The sequence below is a fragment of the Myodes glareolus genome, chromosome 12 (assembly GCF_982192425.1).
Source record: "Myodes glareolus chromosome 12, mMyoGla1.1, whole genome shotgun sequence".
Taxonomy (NCBI): Eukaryota; Metazoa; Chordata; class Mammalia; order Rodentia; family Cricetidae; genus Myodes; species Myodes glareolus.
In genome coordinates this window covers 81,506,312-81,524,048 of record NC_142037.1, presented here as the reverse complement: position 1 = coordinate 81,524,048, position 17,737 = coordinate 81,506,312, and the positions used below count along the sequence as shown (strand labels likewise).

Sequence of the window (17,737 nt, the reverse complement as noted above, 5' to 3'; positions counted from 1 at the left end):
TGTCCTATTGTGGCTCTAAGTATATCCTGGCTTCCCAATAAGTCGGGATATCCCTGCAACATTACTGTAACACATTTCCCTACACATTGGCCACATAGCTTGATGGATTCCAGTCCACAGAGTGATTCTGCCTGGGAAAAACAGTGGGGGGGATGGTAAAATTGTCTGAGAAACTACATTTCTGTTGTCTGTGGTCTCCACATGTGTGTGCGTGCACATGGGCACATGAACTTGCAGACACATGCACCTACACACAAATGTACATGCATACTCAAAAACATTTAGAAGGCAAAGAAGAGCGCAAGGCTGCCTTTCAGATGAAGGCATTATTCAAAACAGTGACTTATACATGGGCGTCATAAGAGAATTCTTGGAAGAAGCAGTGAACTTGAGGGCCTTGAATAGAAAGGTCTCAAACTTCCACACAGTAGAAAGTGGAAGAGCAGCCCAGGTGAAGACAGGCCAGAGAAAGCTGCCTGTGGTTATTATTACCGGCAGCTGTTCTGATGCGCATCACACACAAATAAAAAGAGCCAGTCTGAAAAGCATGTCAATAGACTAAGAAATATAAGGACAATCTTTTTGCATAAATAACTCCATTTAAAATGTTTCCCTTAGAATGCCTTTTGTACCTTGTTATAGAAAAGTCTCGACAGCAAAATGAAACTGAGGAGTAACAAGTTAAGAGATAAGTATTTTAGGGAAAAAAAACTCAGGTAACGGAAGAGAAACTATATTGAGAACTTGTACATCACAGGTTTGTTTCCCGTTGTGTGTTTTCTGGTTAAATGTGGCTGTAAGGATTTTCCTACTGTTAGTTTCTATACCTATATTAAGAATACTTTAAAATCTAAGCAATAGTACACATGTAGACACATCTTTTATTATTGGAGGTACAATGTACTGCTCACATTTAATGACCCTGGAGTGATTTTAAAGAAAATGTCCCCCAGGGGGAGTGGCACTAATGAAGATGTGGTCTCCTTGGAGTAGGTGTGGTTCTGCTGGAGGAACTGGCTACCATGAGTTGACCTTTGACCTTCACACAAGCTTCCTGGTAGTCTGCCCCATAGTCAAAAATAAATAATATTAAGAATTAGTCTGTCTTTTATTTCAAAAACCCACTGATTGCTGCTGCTGCTGCTTGTGCCGAATCATTCCATACCTTGACGTTTGCAGCCATCTTGGGAGTAGCCAAGGAGAAGCTGCTGTTCTGTACAGGGTGGAGCAAGCCAAGCCACGACACTGCAGACAGCTGCCCTGTATTGGGCCTTCTGAGACCCGCAAGGTGTAAGAGTTCGAAAGAATTAAGTTTGTGGGAAGAAATAGAAGATGGGACTTTAGGTTACCATCACAGAGTTACCAGGGCACAGGACAGGAGCTCAAGAGAACACGTGACATGCTTCAAGCATGTAGTGAAGGGGAGAGGAGAAGGGATTTTCCTAGGGGCAGCATGGCGAGTTGGCTGTTTCCTTAGATAGCTTTCTGTGAAACTGTAGGGTCTGTTATCTCCTTTTGAAACCACAAGGTGTCTGGGGGGAGGTCAGCTCTTTATGATCTGCGGTCACCAAGTAGCTGACTTTCTGGAACATTGAGCTCCCTCTAGGGCCCTGGCTGTGTGTGTATGGGGGGAGGGTGTGTGTTTGAATAGGTAAAGTGGGATTACAAATCAAACATAGAGTAAGTCCTAAGAAATTAACTTAAAATTATTCTTTGGTAGGCACTTAGTTTTAGCATTTAGCAAGGATGAAAGTGAATTTGCATGCTACTGAGCTAGATGGCTTGTTTATTTTTACAGAGAGCTAATGCTTGGCCGAATGACGAGGCAGGATGCAGACCGTCTTTGCTGCTTTTCGGAGTGACTGACGTTTTGATTTTATAACTGTCACTGTTGAGAATGCCAGTTCTAATAAATGCATAGTTACAGAGCGGCAAAAGTATATTGAGGGACATTTCTCAAATTCTTGGAAATTCTATCTAATCCCAAGCCGTAATTCTCTGATTATCTTTTACATGAGCGCCAGTGGGCAATTCAAGCAGCAGCTTCAAAAATAAGAAAAACTCGAACAGGTCCAATAGTTAATAATTCGACGCATACTGAGGGATAATGATAAGGGAATATTAAAGTCTTTGTTCTTCCTAATTAAACAATTTCATTGCCATGAGACATAAGATGACATTATTCATTAAAGACTCACACTAACTTCTGCTTCAATAAAACCAGTAAGATTGTTCTGATTGGGTAAAAGTACACCAACAGTAATAAAACATCATCAAGGCAAAATCGAGTTTTAAAAATTAATCATCAAGGATAAAAAGCAATAGGCTAATTTATAAAACTCTCAAGTATGTCCTTGATAGTTGGGATCCCGTCAGCAATTCATGAGCTCTTCCTGTTCATTGTTGTGGTTAGAAGTCAAGGATGTGTGATTCCAGGGCTTGAAGAGGCACAGGCAGCCCGTTCACCCCGTCCTAGGTGTTTATGGGGCTTGGCTGCTGGGGCCTCAGGCAGGAGGAGCAGAGGACAACAGCCGGGGAGACAGGGAGGAGGCTGCCTCTGTGTCAGTCCACAGAGGACAACAGCCAGGGGAGACAGGGAGGAGGCTGCCTCTGTGTCAGTCCACAGAGGCTGCCTAGTTGGGGCCTTGGCATGATGCTCATGGATTACACAGTGATCTGCTTCTGTACAGAAGTTTTTAGAGGCACAGTTGAGCATGCTAAAACGGCATTTCTACCTACTCAGAACATGATGCTTCTGCGTACCCATATGCCCAACTTATTTTCAAATGTATTTGGGAAAAAAAGTAGAGAAAAGAGATTCTTGGCACTGAAGCCATGGAGTAAAACACACACAATCATTTTTATCTTTTTGTAGGCCCTTTTGAATTTTTTAAGATTTACTTTGGAGGACCTATGTTTGTAACACATGTATTCCTTGGCATAGAAAATGTTATATCTTTCCAAGTTCATGGGACAGCCTGGTCTATTTGCTTTTAGCAGCTTAGAGCTTGAATACAGAGTACTAGACACTTGAATGAGGGAGTGGAGAAGCCTGCCTGGAGCAAGCCCTTTGGACTCTACTGCAGATAAATCTTCAGTGGACGACAACACAGAAAAAGGTCAGAGATGCTGATTTTCAGAACATCCGAGCAGAGCGGTGGTAGCTCGTCTCATCATGGAGGTGGTATCTCTCTTTGCTCCAGAGAGTTCCCTTCATGAGGGGATCCAGTGCTTGACAGCCCTCATGCCGGCCAGCCATATTCTCAATGTTGACATCAGGGAGATTCTGTGACTTCTGACAAAGACTGAGTGATTCTGCTATAATGTGTTCTCACGACCTCCTATTGCGTTCACATTAGAAATAAATGACTTTCTCCTGTTATTTTGCCAGCACTAATTATATATTAAGACCCAGCCATTACTCAGCATCTAATTGCATCTAGCTTATGACAATGACTTCTGGAGTCTTCCAATGTTCAAGGTCCTGCCAGATGCCCCGAGGGGAGATAGTTTGTTGTTTCTGTAATAATGGATTACATTCTCACTTTTTAGGCTCAATAATCAAGCATAGGACGGCAGCCGCAGGCCACACTGGGTCGTGCAAAGGCAGGCTTGGGCTGCCCCGCATCTCCCCGCTCAGCCTGGCGCAAGCCCTCTAGAAGGGTTGGAGCATTTCCTGCAGCTAGGCTGCAAGTTCAGAAGGATACCTCTCTCTCGACAGGCAGTCACTGCTGTTCCTATGCAGCAATCATTTCCCAGCTGTCTTCTAGAGAAACCAAAAGGCGAAATCAAGCCGTCTGGTTCCACCTTCCGACCCAGAAAACAGGTGGAATTTCACTCGTGGATATGGGGAATTCCATACTGTCATTCCTAAAATGAACGGGTGTGGGGACTTCCAAACGGGAAACTATATAATATTGGCCATCTTGTCTCCCAAATAGCTTTATATTTCATTAGTTTGGAAATAAAAACCCCAGACCATATAATTAATCACCTAAATCTGGACAGTTTTGAGGGCAAACCATGATGCCATTAAATATAGGCCTTGGAACAGACTCAGGCAAGCTGCAGCCCTATTCATAGGTTTTAATCATAGTTCTGAGCAATGAAAATCCTGCAGAGTCATGGAGTGGTCTTGTGCCTGTTGACTGGGGAGCTCAGCCTGTATTCAGACATGGCCCTGGACTTAAGACTGGGATCCTGTCACCCTGTGCACTTCATCCACTCCAGATTTTTCTTCTAGCTTCCATTCTTGACTTTAATTTGTGTGTGTGTGTGTGTGTGTGCATACGTGTTCACGCATGCATACATTCACATACCACAGTCACAGAAACAAGCAGGGAGAGTCAATTCTCTCTACCATGTGGTTCCTGAGAATCGAACAGGCTTGAAAGCAAGCCCCCTTTGAGCCGTCTTGCCAGCCCTGACTTTGATATAGTTATATTTTATATAGCTAGCATTTTATGTGTTTGGAATGGGACCAATGACTTTTCTTCATTGGTCTAATCTCCAGAATTGAGTAAAATAAAGACTTATCTTCTGATTTCAGGACCCCACAATGCAAAGTCTCATGCCTGTCATGAGCAGAGCTGACGCACAGGAAACTAAAGCCAGTCTGCAAATCTGGGCACCCAGAGGCTTGTTTGTGAAGTCAGAACAACAGCCTTGCTCTAAAATATATATGTCCTGAATTAATTGGAGGCTACGATGGTTGTGAGACTTCAAAATCTAAACTCAGGGGAGGCACTTGGGTTATTGTCTCACCACGTCTGTTAGCTTCCTGTTACCATGCAAAATATCCAAAGTGGCCTGCTGAAAAGGAAAAAAAATTCTGCTTTCATTCATGGCCACTGTTAGCTGGCTGTGCTTCTTTCTAGCTAAGGCAGAGCAGAAGGTGGTAGAGAACTCATGGCGGGACAGTGCCCCTCTCTTCGCAGCAGCCCGGAGGCAGAGAGAGAGAGAGAGAGAGAGAGAGAGAGAGAACGACCATTAGGAGCTCACATCTTTGTCAAGTATATGCACCTGTGACCTCACTTCCTTCTTTCAGGCCCCACCTCCTGAAGGTTCTATCCCCCTTCCTATAGGCCACAGACTGGAGAACCAGCACATGCCTTTGGGGTCATTTAAGGGTCAAATCAGAGCTGGGTGGTGAGGGTGGTAGAGTACATGCCTTTAATCCCAGCACCAGCAAGGCAGGCAGAGGTAGGTGGAGCTCTGTGAGCTTGAGGGCAGTCTGGTGTAGGGTGGGGGAGAAGGAGAGGAGGGGAGGAGAAGGGAGGGGAGGGGAGAGGAGGAGAGGAGAGAAGAAGAGAAAGAGTCAGACAAATCACAATACAATTCTGAGGATATTTACGGAAGTGGGCTGTTATTTTTTAGTAGATGTATGCACATCCTATTGAATCAACTCTACCTTCCCGGAGCACGGGGTATGCCAGGGTGCAGATTGCAGGCTTGCCCCTATAGAGTCAGAGTTCCCACCAGCAAACCTCTGTTCAAACCCCGAAGCTCCACAGTCTCACAGTCTTAACACAGGAGTTAGTGCACTAACCATGTCTTCCGGAAGAGCGTTCAGCAATGGAAAAGCACCTGCCCACAGTGGCTTGCAGGGTTCCCAGTTTATTTGCTTACAGGTTTGGTTGACTGGCTCCCTGAGGCTCGGTGACAGCTCAGAGCAGTCTGCACAGGCTACACTGACAGGGACTGATGAGGCCTCGGGGAGCAGGGATGCACCCAGACTCTCAAGACTACTTTTCCTTTCTTTCTTTTCTCCTTTTCTTTTTGACATTTAAAAATAGCAGACTACATTGTGGATACATCCATGCTGGAAGGTTCCGGAAGTCTCCGTGCACCAGTCTGCCAGACTTAAAGAATGCCTGTCTCTGGCGTCCTGAAGGAAAAGTAGGTGTAGATGGGTTCAGATGCCAGGACTTGCACCGAAGGGTTAAGGTCTTCTTTTTCTGCCGCCTTTAGTAGAACCAAGGAAACAACAGAGAGGCAAACCCATTAAGACATCCGTATGTCCACTCCCTCCTCACATGCCCACGTTCCATCTCATGTGACCACTCCCATTCTCACCAAAACTGCAGCACTGGCCCATGAAAAGGCAAGCAAGGAAACAGTCGAGTGCCCATCGGCTGAAAACCAAGTACGCAGAGTGGGGTACGGTGTATCTCTATGAAGCAACTATTATCCAGCCGATAAGAAGAAGCAGATTTTCGTATACACTGGGATATGAGTATGATGGGATTCTTTCCCTGAGGAGAGGTAAGCAACACCTGTGTCTTCCCGTAAGGTTCCCATGACAACCCAGAGTACTCTCTGAACAAAGTTCACTATGGAAACCAATAAAGCTATCGGCCTTATTTACAGAGCGTGAGAGGTTGCTTACAGAACTCAGGGGGTACCCCCCAAAGCAGATGCATCAGAAAGTCTTTATCCATCACGATGTCTTCTCCATAGCTGCATAGGTGCTGCCCGTCCCCCCCCCCCATTAGCCTTTCCCAGCCTGTATTCTGCACCTTCAAGATCCCAAGGCCACATACACGTAGAACAGAATTGCATTCAGATGGCTGGAAGGAGGGCCTGGGATTTTAGGGGGTGGTCAGACAACCCTCCCTGACACCTCCGTCTCTGAGGAAGCATCAGCAGGCCTGATCACCACAGTCTCTCACAAGCAGCATCCCACAGCAGATGGAATGAAGAGGACAGCTGTTGTGCTTGAAGGACAGGCAATGCACAGCGACTGGCGAACCTTGACCACACTGTCCGAAGTAAAATTAGTCAATCCCAGGCCTAGAAGTGCTGCACGAGTCTCCCCTACAGTAGGGGAGAATGGAAATGAGTGTTTTCTGGGTATAAGATTCTATCTGGAGCAGCGAAGGGATTCCGGGGACGGTGCTGGTGTGAACTGTGAACGTGCTCATCAGGGAGCTTGCAGACCTAGGGGCAGAAACGTTCTAATGTATGTATTTACCTTGATGACTGAGGAAGAAAAGACAGGAGGGCGGCCATTCTGGGGAAATGATGGAGATGTGCTTTTCCTTAAGCACAGCTCAGAACTCTGGTGCTGATCCACGGAACAAACTTAGACTCTGAAAGTTAGAGAGCAGCGAGTCTAAGATGGATGCAGTGAGGGGTTAGTTACCTGAGTTTGCTTTCTCCTTATAGTCTAGGCTGGGGCCTAGAGACATTAGCAGCCTAGAAGCACAAGTCATTCTGGGAAAGAAGGATGGAAGGAAAGAAGGGAGAGAGCGAGGGAGGAAGAGAGAAAGGGAGGGAGAGAGAAGGAAGGAGGGAGGGAAGGAAGGAAGGGGAGAAAGAAAGAAAGGAGGGAAGGGAGGGAGAGAGGGAGGGATGGATGAATGGAAGGAAGGAAGTAAAGAAGGAGTAATGGAAAGATGACAGGAGAAAACATAAAGCAGACAGATCAATGGAATGAGCAAGCACACAGACCCAAGGAAAGTGCAAGACACTGAAGGGCAAGCGTTCAGATATGATGGGGGAAAAGGGCGTCCAGAGCTACAACGCGTGACTCCTTCTAAGGTTTCTATGCCACAGCCTCACCCCAAATGCTGGAGTTTCAAACCTGCATGTGTGGACTCAGAAGTATCCAGCAACTTCATCTAAAGGCCCGGTGGCAAAGCCATTGCTTGGTTTAAACATTCCTCATTCTTTCATCCCTAACCTCAGACACGTGTCAAATGGAGACTTGGTTCTGGATTTAATGGTGTCATCCGAGGTCATGTGGCTCCTAGTATGCCAGGAAACCTCATACCACAGTGTCAGACAGGTCGCTGTTGGCAATATTTGACAACTGTTCTAACCCCTCAACAAAAATCATGGATTTCTAAAGGTTCAGTCATCATCCCTGATAAAGATGAGTTGACCTTTGATGCCGTGAAAACAAATTTAACATATAGAAGAACCCAAGTGTTAAGTCCCTGCTTCTTCAGGCTCAGCAGGGTAGGGAGAGCGCAGGGGCTGGATGGAGGCTCTGTCACCAGGCAGCTTGGCTGCTTTAGACTAGAAACATCACAAGATTGATGATGATGATTGTTATCTAGTGATTAAAATATCAAATTAACTACTTACAACTGTCACAACAAAGTCATAATCTTGTAAAGTATTCTAAGAACATTCCAGAGAAACCTAGTCTGCTTTCCTATAGTCTCCCAGGCAGAACTTAACTGACGAAAGCATTGTGTGCTCCCTGTTGAGTGACCAGTACCAACACTCAAGTACTCTGTGAGGTACCCTTTTGAGGCTAGAGAATGGCTTATCTTTGCATCTCTGGGACAGAGGTCAGTGCCATCTGGTCATGGGGTCCAACCCCCTCTCATCCCTCAAGCAAGGCTACAGGTGAAGTTCTTCACTGAGGACGCCGAGAAGCAATCACACCCTTGCCCATTTGCAGGTCTTCCGGACGGGATCTCGCTGGTATCATGACTTTGTCTATTCTAAGCTGTGGAAGAAGATTTTAACCCTATCTGCCTTGCGACTAAAAACCCGGTGGTGAGTGGCTACGTTACTTTGAGCCCTACTAATTTAACTATGCATGAAGTTTAAATATCAAAATTTCCTCTATATTTTACCTTCAGAGATCCACTCAGTAGAAAATGAAAGAATATGAATCTGTCTCTCATATCCTTTGTGACAGTTTTACCCTTCCTTTAGTTAAATTATTGGAGGGACTTTAACCTTTAATCTGAAGGTTCGCCTTATAGTCATGTGAGAAAAATATATACATGTCTTCTTTAGAGTTCTGGATATTTAGTTTTTGTTATTTATTTATTTATTTATTTATTTATTTATTTATTTATTTATTTTTAAGTTTCTCAGGTCTGGGAAGATGGCTCAGTTGGTGAAGTGCCGGCCATACAAGCATTAGAACCTGAATTCAATGCCCCAGAACCTACAGAAATAGTAAATCAGGTATAGTGGCTTACACTGGGAATTCCAATGCTGCTGGTGGGGAGACAGGAAGATCCTTGGGGCTTGCTGGCCAGACAGTCTACCAGAATTACCACGTTCCAACTTTAATGAGAACACAAGGTAGAAGGTAATTGAAGCAGGCATCATATGTTAGTTTCTAGCACCCATAGGCATGCACACACATGTGTACATGCACCTGCACACACACATACACACCCACGTCGCTACTTAAAATTATGGAGAGTTTTCTTAAGCAACAGCACACTCTCAGATGATAATTAGAGATATATGAAGAGCATATCATAAATCAGCGTTCATGAGGTTTGTCATTTATTCCACAACTTTATTCTTGGATGTGTGCTCTTGACTATTTGCATGAATTATTTATCTCATGTCTGGAATTTAATATATGTCACAGAGCTGCAGACTACACGATCCATCTTGAGTTCTGTGCTTTGCCATATAAAATGGTAATCAGTCTCAGCCATTCGTTTTATTTATTAATCCCAGCTCAAGAAGGAGATTCTTGACCCATCTTACATTCTGCTAGAAATATAGATATGGTTTGTACGGAATGTTGGAGGCAGTGCAGCTGAAGGGAAACTGATTTGAGTGAATTAATAAATTCTGGCAATCCTGTATGTCAAGATGGTGGAGGTGGGATTAAGGTATGGTCTCTGCTGAGGCAGGGACCAGAGCACCCTGACCGGTAGGTTAAAGCAGATTTCAATGGTCAGTTCCAAAGTCACTCGGGATCAGTGAAATGTTCAGAATGTACCAGGACCCTCTTGCTTTATTTTTCTTTTGTAATTTTTGTGTGTGTGTGTGTGTGTGTGTGTGTGAATGTGTGTGTGCTTGTGTGAAGTACCTGTGTGTGTGCATGGGTGAAGTATGAATGTGTGCATGGGTGAAGGGCATGTGTATGCATGTGTGAAGCATGTGTGTGCATATGTGAAGGACATGTGTGCATGTGTGAAATACGTGTGTGTGTGTGCGCGCGCGTGCACACATGGGCCTATGAAGGCCAGAAGACAGCCTCGGCTGTTATTCCTTAGGACCTGTTCCTTTTGGTTTTTAAAACAAGGTCTCTCACTAGCCTGGGAGCTACTGAGTAGGCTAGGCTGAGAGAATCCCATCTGTCTCCACCCTCACCCCACCCCTGACTGGGCTAGGATTAGATGCATGGGTACAGCATTTCTCATATGGGGTCTGAGGATTGAACTCAGGTAGTCATGCTTCCAAGGCAAGCGCTTAATCAGCCGAGCCCCACCCCCCAAACTACACAATACTGACTTCTACCACATAATCCTCAGACAAAATGGACTAGAATGTTCAAGTGGTTTAGTCCTTACATCCAGAGACAGGCTGCTCCGGGAAACTGATGGTGAGGATTCTTTCGGGTAGTTTTTGTGCACCTGGCTTTCCTCTGAAAATGCAGAGAGAGAAGTTAAGAGTAAAGTAATATTAGGTACTATAGCCATGTTTCTGGGCTCAGGGAAGGGGCGAGATTGTCAAATAAAAAGTGGATTAAAAAAATCTCAGGACACAGCTATTCATATCTTCTTTTGCTCTATGCTATATTAAACGTATATATTACTCATTCTTCTTTCAAAGATTAATTTACTTTACTTTATGTGTATGTGCGTAAACACACCATGTGTGTGCCTGGTGCTGGCAGAGCCAGAAGAGAGTGTTGGAGCCTTTGACACCTGAGCAGCAGAGAGCTGTGAGCCATCGTGTGGGAGCTGGGGATGGGATGCTGGTCTTTGGAAGACTACTGGAGCTGTGAGCCATCGTGTGGGAGCTGGGGACGGGATGCTGGTCTTTGGAAGACTACTGGAGCTGTGAGCCATCGTGTGGGAGCTGGGGACGGGATGCTGGTCTTTGGAAGACGACTGGAGCTACGAGCCATCGTGTGGGAGCTGGGGACGGGATGCTGGTCTTTGGAAAACTACTGGGAGAGTAGGACCATGCTCTGAACTATTGAGCCGTCTCTCTACTCTCCTCAAATTCTTTAAACAGTCTTTCCTTTTAAGATTTTTTGGACAGCTAAATAGTCTTTATGAACATGTTTTGTGGGTGCGCAGGCCAGTAAATCAGGTTGCTGAGAGAGGGCAGCAAGCTGAGAACCTGAGGTTACAGTGATTAGCTCTTCAAGCCGTCCCTGCCGTCCTTCCCATCACTGTTATAGACACCATATTCTTCCAGGTGGTGTCCTGCTAAAGACACCGCTTACTAGCTTCCCTTACTGCTAGGCATGACCAAGGAGAGGCTGTAGGAGGGAAATGGGGGCTACGTGGGCTGTGTGCCACACCCATTTCTGAACCTTACCCCAGTCACTGCAAAGGATCACTGCCGTCTTTTTCCTCTGACAATCTTGACCGTTCACCCAGAAGAGAGGTTGCCCCCTTGCTACATACACCCAAAAGAAAGCCTCTTCGGCTGAATGGTCAAGCTTCTCTCTCTCTCTCTCTCTCTCTCTCTCTCTCTCTCTCTCTCTCTCTCTCTCTCCACGTGCCACAGAATTCTAACATACGTAATCGGGAAAATCTGAGGTCACAGGCAGGGTGCTCCAAGCCCTCCTCAACATGGTTAGACCTCCATCTCCCTTATCCATTGGGCCTGGCAGGGTCACCCATCTCTCTCAGACAGTCATTATTTTCCATTCTCTATTTCCATCCTTCTCGCTGCTCACTTTTCTCTGTCTGTCTCTGACACAGTGTGTGACAGAGACAGGAGACCATGCCCAGACAAAGCCATGCAGGCAACACAGTCAAATATCTAGACAAGGTAATTCACGCACTAGAGGCTCATGGGAGCCCCACTCCATCTTGTCTCAAGAGTCACTTGGTCTAAGGTTCCAGGGACTTCTCACCTACTGAGGGATACTCTATCATCACATTCACAGCTTTGGAAAGTTACTCAGGATATCCAAGTGTGATTAGTGGAAACCTTGCTAGACACTCCTTTGAAAATGGTGCTGTATGATTCTGTTTCTCCTCTAAATTGTCCATTAGATGGTGACTCTAACTGACTTATTTTACAGAGCTTTCAGGTGCTTGTTTCTTGTGCAGGAGTCTGATGTAACAAAGAACTAATTAGTCACCTTATCCTTCCACAAGAACACGGTTCAGCCAGTTGTTCAATTGCATTTAACCTTATGTCAACGTTATATTTAACCTTGTATTGACTTATGGTAATCTTGATGTAAAAAAAAAAGTCCTCATTAACTTTAACATTCCCTGCAAGGTTATACCTGCTGGCGTATGTTCTGGATATTTGCCATCTGTTAAGTTCTATCCTGGCCCCGTGGACGGATCCATGCTTCTACCCTTTTCAAAGTGAAGAAGTTACAGAGATTGGTGCCCCCCCCCCAAGAAACCCGGAAAGCAGTACAGGTGACCTCTGAAAGTGGAGCTTACAGGGGTGGGCCTCCCAACTCTTCCCTCTTTTTGCCACCCTACCACTGCTTTCTGGACTCAAAACTAAAACAGCTGAACTTTATCTAATTTGCATCAGTTAACCCCTCTGTCTCCAGCTCTCAAAACCCCTTGAAACAATCTCAGGTCAGTTTAACAGCCTTCACGACCAGCTTGATTCTTGATCTACCACAGCTAGGGAAGTCTCTGTCTCCCACTCTCAGCATTTCTTAGATGCCTGGGGTTCTTTGTCCACGCTACTAGACCAGCGTAATTCCTACTGTGTTCTAGATATCTATCCTTACACCCACAGGTAAGTATAGCTCTCGACCCTCACAAAGAAAACTCTTTGCAACAGACAAAGGCAATCACAGAAAACAACCCGTGATCCAAAGCAGAGCTGTGGAGCCTAGTCTCAGCCGATGCATCTACAACACACGTCATGTACCTCCACACCTGAGGCTCACAGAGCATTGCAGAAGAGAATCCAAAAGGATTGTGAGAACCAGAGGAACAGGAAGCTTGCTGTGAGGTGGTGTCTTCTGGAAATGTCAGAGGCTAGGCCCAGGAAGGCTCACCAACATGGCTACCTAAATAGGTCATAAACAAAGATGATGCCAACAGACATGTCAACATGGAAGGGGGAAACTCGGGAGGCCTCAATCCCAGACAAAGAACTATAAGCAGGGAAGGTGGTCTTGCCTTAGACTCCAAAGGTCAGGCAGAGAAATAACCCCCTTAATAAGATACTGGACTTTTCCTTCACAGAGTTCCTGCCCCATGGTGGAGTCCCTGCAAGCCACCAGGAGACTGTTGCAAGGTTTGCTGGATCTGCCCACTTTCCTTACTCAGAACAATGCAGCTTTTGTTTTTCCTGTTTTGTCTCTCGCCTCCTTCTTTAGTATTCTTTCCCTGATACTTCGAGCTTTCCTCTCCTAGTCTCTGAAGCTCCCTCCTTACCACACTGCCACCTTCTCCACAGTGACTAAACGCCATGCCAATTTAACTCAAAAAGTGAAAAACAAAAATAAGCATGGCCTCCTTCTCCCCTTGATTCCCCATTCTGGGGAGTTGTTGAGATTTAAAACTTTCTTTCCCGAAGGTACATTTTTTAAAAACACTGATAAAATTGTTCTCAAGACTTTTTTTTAATCTCTCTCTCTCTCTCTCTCTCTCTCTCTCTCTCTCTCTCTCTCTCTGTCACACACACACACACACACACACACACACACACACACACACTTCCCTGGTTCCATGTGGCACCTAGGCAAGGGGTCCCCCAGACTTCCAGAGACAAGGGTTGGTGATAAGCCTTCACTAGCATAAATCAGGCATTTAGAGATTAGGAAATAGGATTTTCTTTTGTTCTGTGACCCCACCCCTGGTGGGAGCCGTCCTCACCACCTCAACTCTGATAACCAGTTGGCCCCTGCTGCCACAAAGTAACTTGCAGCACACTGCCCATAAACCCTATTTGAATGCTCGGCCTCCTGAAAGAGCCAGAGTTAGTGTTAGCAACACGGCCCAGGAAGCTGCCATTTTAAAACTGCATGGCTTTTTTTTTCTGCTACCACTGAATCAGGAAAACCTCTCTTAAGGAAGCTGAAGCATGCTGCCAGTAGAAAAAAAAATGCAACTAAACTTTGTTTTTCTGTGTCTAGAGTTCCTTTCCAAGCTTTCTCAGGTTTTACATGGATATTGTCGACCATGTTGGAGCACTGATTTGTAGAGGGGAGGCCAATTGTTCATTTCCCAGCTGCCCAGACTCCCAAAATAACCACACAGAAACTATATTATTTAAATCACTGCGTGGCCAATCACTTTAGTGTATTGCTAGCTAGCTCTTACATCTAGTATTAACTCATTTCCAGTATTTTATATTTTACCATGAGGCTCATGATCTACTGGCAAGGTTCTGATGTGTCTGTCTCTGCCTCCTTTCTCCCAGCATTCAGTTTAGTTTTCCCCATCTAGCTCTGTTCCCCTATAGCTCTCCTAGAGTACCAAAGCAGTTCCTTTATTAACCAATGATATTCACAGCATACAGAGGGGAATCCCATATCACACATCATACACACACACCCCATCTCACACATACACACATATGTATGTACACATATACATACACACCACACACACATATGCACACACACATTCACATCATACACACACCATCACACACACAATACATACATAGAAGCACACAATCACACACACATACCGTACGCACACATACACCATATATACACCATACACACACACCATCATATACACACAGACACACACACCATACACACACATGCACACACACACCATACACATACATACCACCATACACACCATACACACATGTACATATACACACACATGCACACACACCACACACACATACCATCACACACACACTATACACACATATACATACACATGCACACACACACAATCTTTAAGGATCTCTGATATGCTCAAACCTTCAAAGTGGAGGTGCTCACACATGCCCCTTTCTTTTTAATGATGTGGTATAGATATTTTTGAATGTGCTCAGCAGTTATATTCTTTAACTGTCTCTCCTTTAAAATTAAATTAGTTGTTTTCTGGCTAAGGTACAGTGTGTTCTGTACCAAAGGAAAAATATCCCTGCTTGGAATCAAGGTTTTGTTGAATGGTTCTCCCAGAGACCTTTATTTCAAAGCAGAGTTTAATTTCACTAGAGAGGAAATGTGAATGTTTTACTAGCAATTAGCTTTGAAAATAGCAGTGACTTCATTTTCTCCATTTATGCTCGGAAACTGGACATAGGATTTATGAGATTCTTTTCCTAACTTAGGTGAAATTGTCAAGACCACACCATGTTCTAGCTAAGAAAAACAAATTTGCCAAGTCTGGCTTTTCCTGGGCCACACTTGTGGCTCCATCCTAGTTCTGAGAGGACAGTAAAACTAAATAGTAGTGAAGTCTAAGTGTGCGAGCAGAGATCACTCCAGGATGGGTCACCGTGGCCTTCCTTTGTCTTCATCTCTACTACAGTTTTTATTGAGTTAGTAATCCTAACGACAAGGATACTCTCTAGATATTCATCCCTACTGTCTGCATTTATAGGTGGTGAAACATAGACCTTGAGAGTTTCCTTGCTCAGGGGTGAGAGTTACTAAGTGGTCAGAGACAGGCTTGGAGCCCAGAAACTGATTTCCACGCCACTCACCCAACCCCACTACCACCCTTGTGTATTTAATGACATTCACCTAGGTCACTGGTGCAAGTGGCTGATACAAGTGGCTCTGTTGCACGTTTATCAGTCTCAGCTGATGCCAATCACTGGTAAGGTGGGCTTAGCGTTCCACCTCAGGCCTTTTCTGTTGCACGTCCTCTGCTTTACAAGATACTCCCCAAAGTTTTCTAAGGTAATGGTGCCAATTTAAACTCCCTGCAATTGGATGCTACCAAATTTCTTGTTCAACACGTGGGACGTGATAGATGTGAACTTGTGCACGTCAGCCATGTGTTCTACCACTGAGCAACAACCCCAGCCTGTGCTGGATTGATAGGCTGATATTTTTTGAGACAGATCTCACTGTGGAGCTCAGGCGGCTTTCAAATGCCTGCTCTTGCTGCCTGCACCTCCTGAGTGCTGGGGTGGGGGTGTGTGACATCATGACTGTCTTATTGTGATGTCAATGTGAACTTTTCTAATTTTTAAAGAAAGTGGTGGATTTTGCCCATTGTTTTGTCTCCTATGAACGCCTTTTCAGGTCTCTCACTCTCTCTAATATTGGGTTGCTTTTTCTTTTCACATTGAGCTACAGGCATTCTTTACATATTCAAATACTAAGCTTTTATCTCTTGTAAATGCATAAGTGTCTCCTTTGGCTCGTGCCATCTCGTGTCCTTTTAGTGCTTCTGCATACATGGAAAGTCTCTTTTGCAAATTTTACTTTTATTTATTATTTGCGTGTGCCCGTGTTTGTAGGGCAGTTGTTCAGGTACATGTGTACCATGACATGTATGTAGAGGTCAGAGGTCACATCAATTTTCTACTTTCCATGAGAGTCAGGCTTCCAGACAAGTGTCCTCACCTGCTGAGCCATCTCTCCAGGCCTCTGAGATCTGACAGTGCCCTCACCTGCTGAGCCGTCTCTCCAGGCCTCTGAGATCTGACAGTGCCCTCACCTGCTGAGCCGTCTCTCCAGGCCTCTGAGATCTGACAGTGCCCTCACCTGCTGAGCCGTCTCTCCAGGCCTCTGAGATCTGACAGTGTCCTCACCTGCTGAGCCGTCTCTCCAGCCTCTGAGATCTGACAGTGCCCTCACCTGCTGAGCCGTCTCTCCAGCCTCTGAGATCTGACAGTGTCCTCACCTGCTGAGCCGTCTCTCCAGGCCTCTGAGATCTGACAGTGTCCTCACCTGCTGAGCCGTCTCTCCAGGCCTCTGAGATCTGACAGTGTCCTCACCTGCTGAGCCGTCTCTCCAGGCCTCTGAGATCTGACAGTGCCCTCACCTGCTGAGCCGTCTCTCCAGGCCTCTGAGATCTGACAGTGTCCTCACCTGCTGAGCCATCTCTCCAGGCCTCTGAGATCTGACAGTGCCCTCACCTGCTGAGCCGTCTCTCCAGGCCTCTGAGATCTGACAGTGCCCTCACCTGCTGAGCCATCTCTCCAGGCCTCTGAAAGTCTCATTTTTAAAAGAGTTAAATTTGTCAATTTTTCCCCTTAAGCCTCCGAGTTCCCTTTTAAGCATCTAAGGTCTCTTGCCCTACCTCAAAGATGTTTTGTACTATTGTCTTAGTCTGCTTCCTATTATTTTGATAAAATGCCATGACAGAAAGCAATGTAGGGAGGAAAGGCTTAATCATACAACTTTTGGATCATGCTCCATCACTCATGGAAGTCAGTACAGGAACACAGAGAAGGAACCTGCAGGCAGGAACTGGAGACAGGAGAAAACTTGTTTTGCAGATTGCTTAATGTGTTTCCTTATCCATCTCTGGACAGCCCAGCTAGGGTAGCATCACTCACAATGGGCTAGGCTCTCCCACTTCAGCCCCACAAGCACAGTGCCTACAGCCCAACCCTGTTTTCCCAGTCCAGCTTTCTTCCTCAAATGACTCTGGCTTGTGTCATGCTGACAAAGAGCACAGCCATGCTCCCCCAAAGGTTTGGTTTTACACTTAACTCTATTGTTTACCTGTGTGCTTTCATCTCTAACGGTTTTCTTGTATGGTGGAGGTATGGATTCGACCTAGTTTTTAAATGCTGGTCTCTGTGCCCAAGATCTTCATGGTCTGCCTTCCCCTCCATCATGAGTCAGGTTTCCTTCTCTAGAGTAGGCTGCCTTCAGCACTCTGCTGTGTTCCGACCATGTCTACCAGTTCCATGCTGTCTTTGTCGCCAT

The 17,737-nt window shown here is 45.4% G+C and overlaps 1 long non-coding RNA gene across 2 annotated transcripts in view; it reads left to right on the top strand.

Moving 5' to 3' along the window:
• Positions 1–17,737, top strand: part of LOC125392372 (uncharacterized) — a 35,556-nt gene that overhangs the window by 6,946 nt on the left and 10,873 nt on the right. For both annotated transcript variants that reach the window (XR_015004714.2, XR_015004716.2), the window contains exons 2-3: positions 8,414–8,511; positions 8,831–8,931. This is a non-coding gene — a long non-coding RNA (uncharacterized LOC125392372). The remainder of the gene's footprint in view (positions 1–8,413; positions 8,512–8,830; positions 8,932–17,737) is intronic.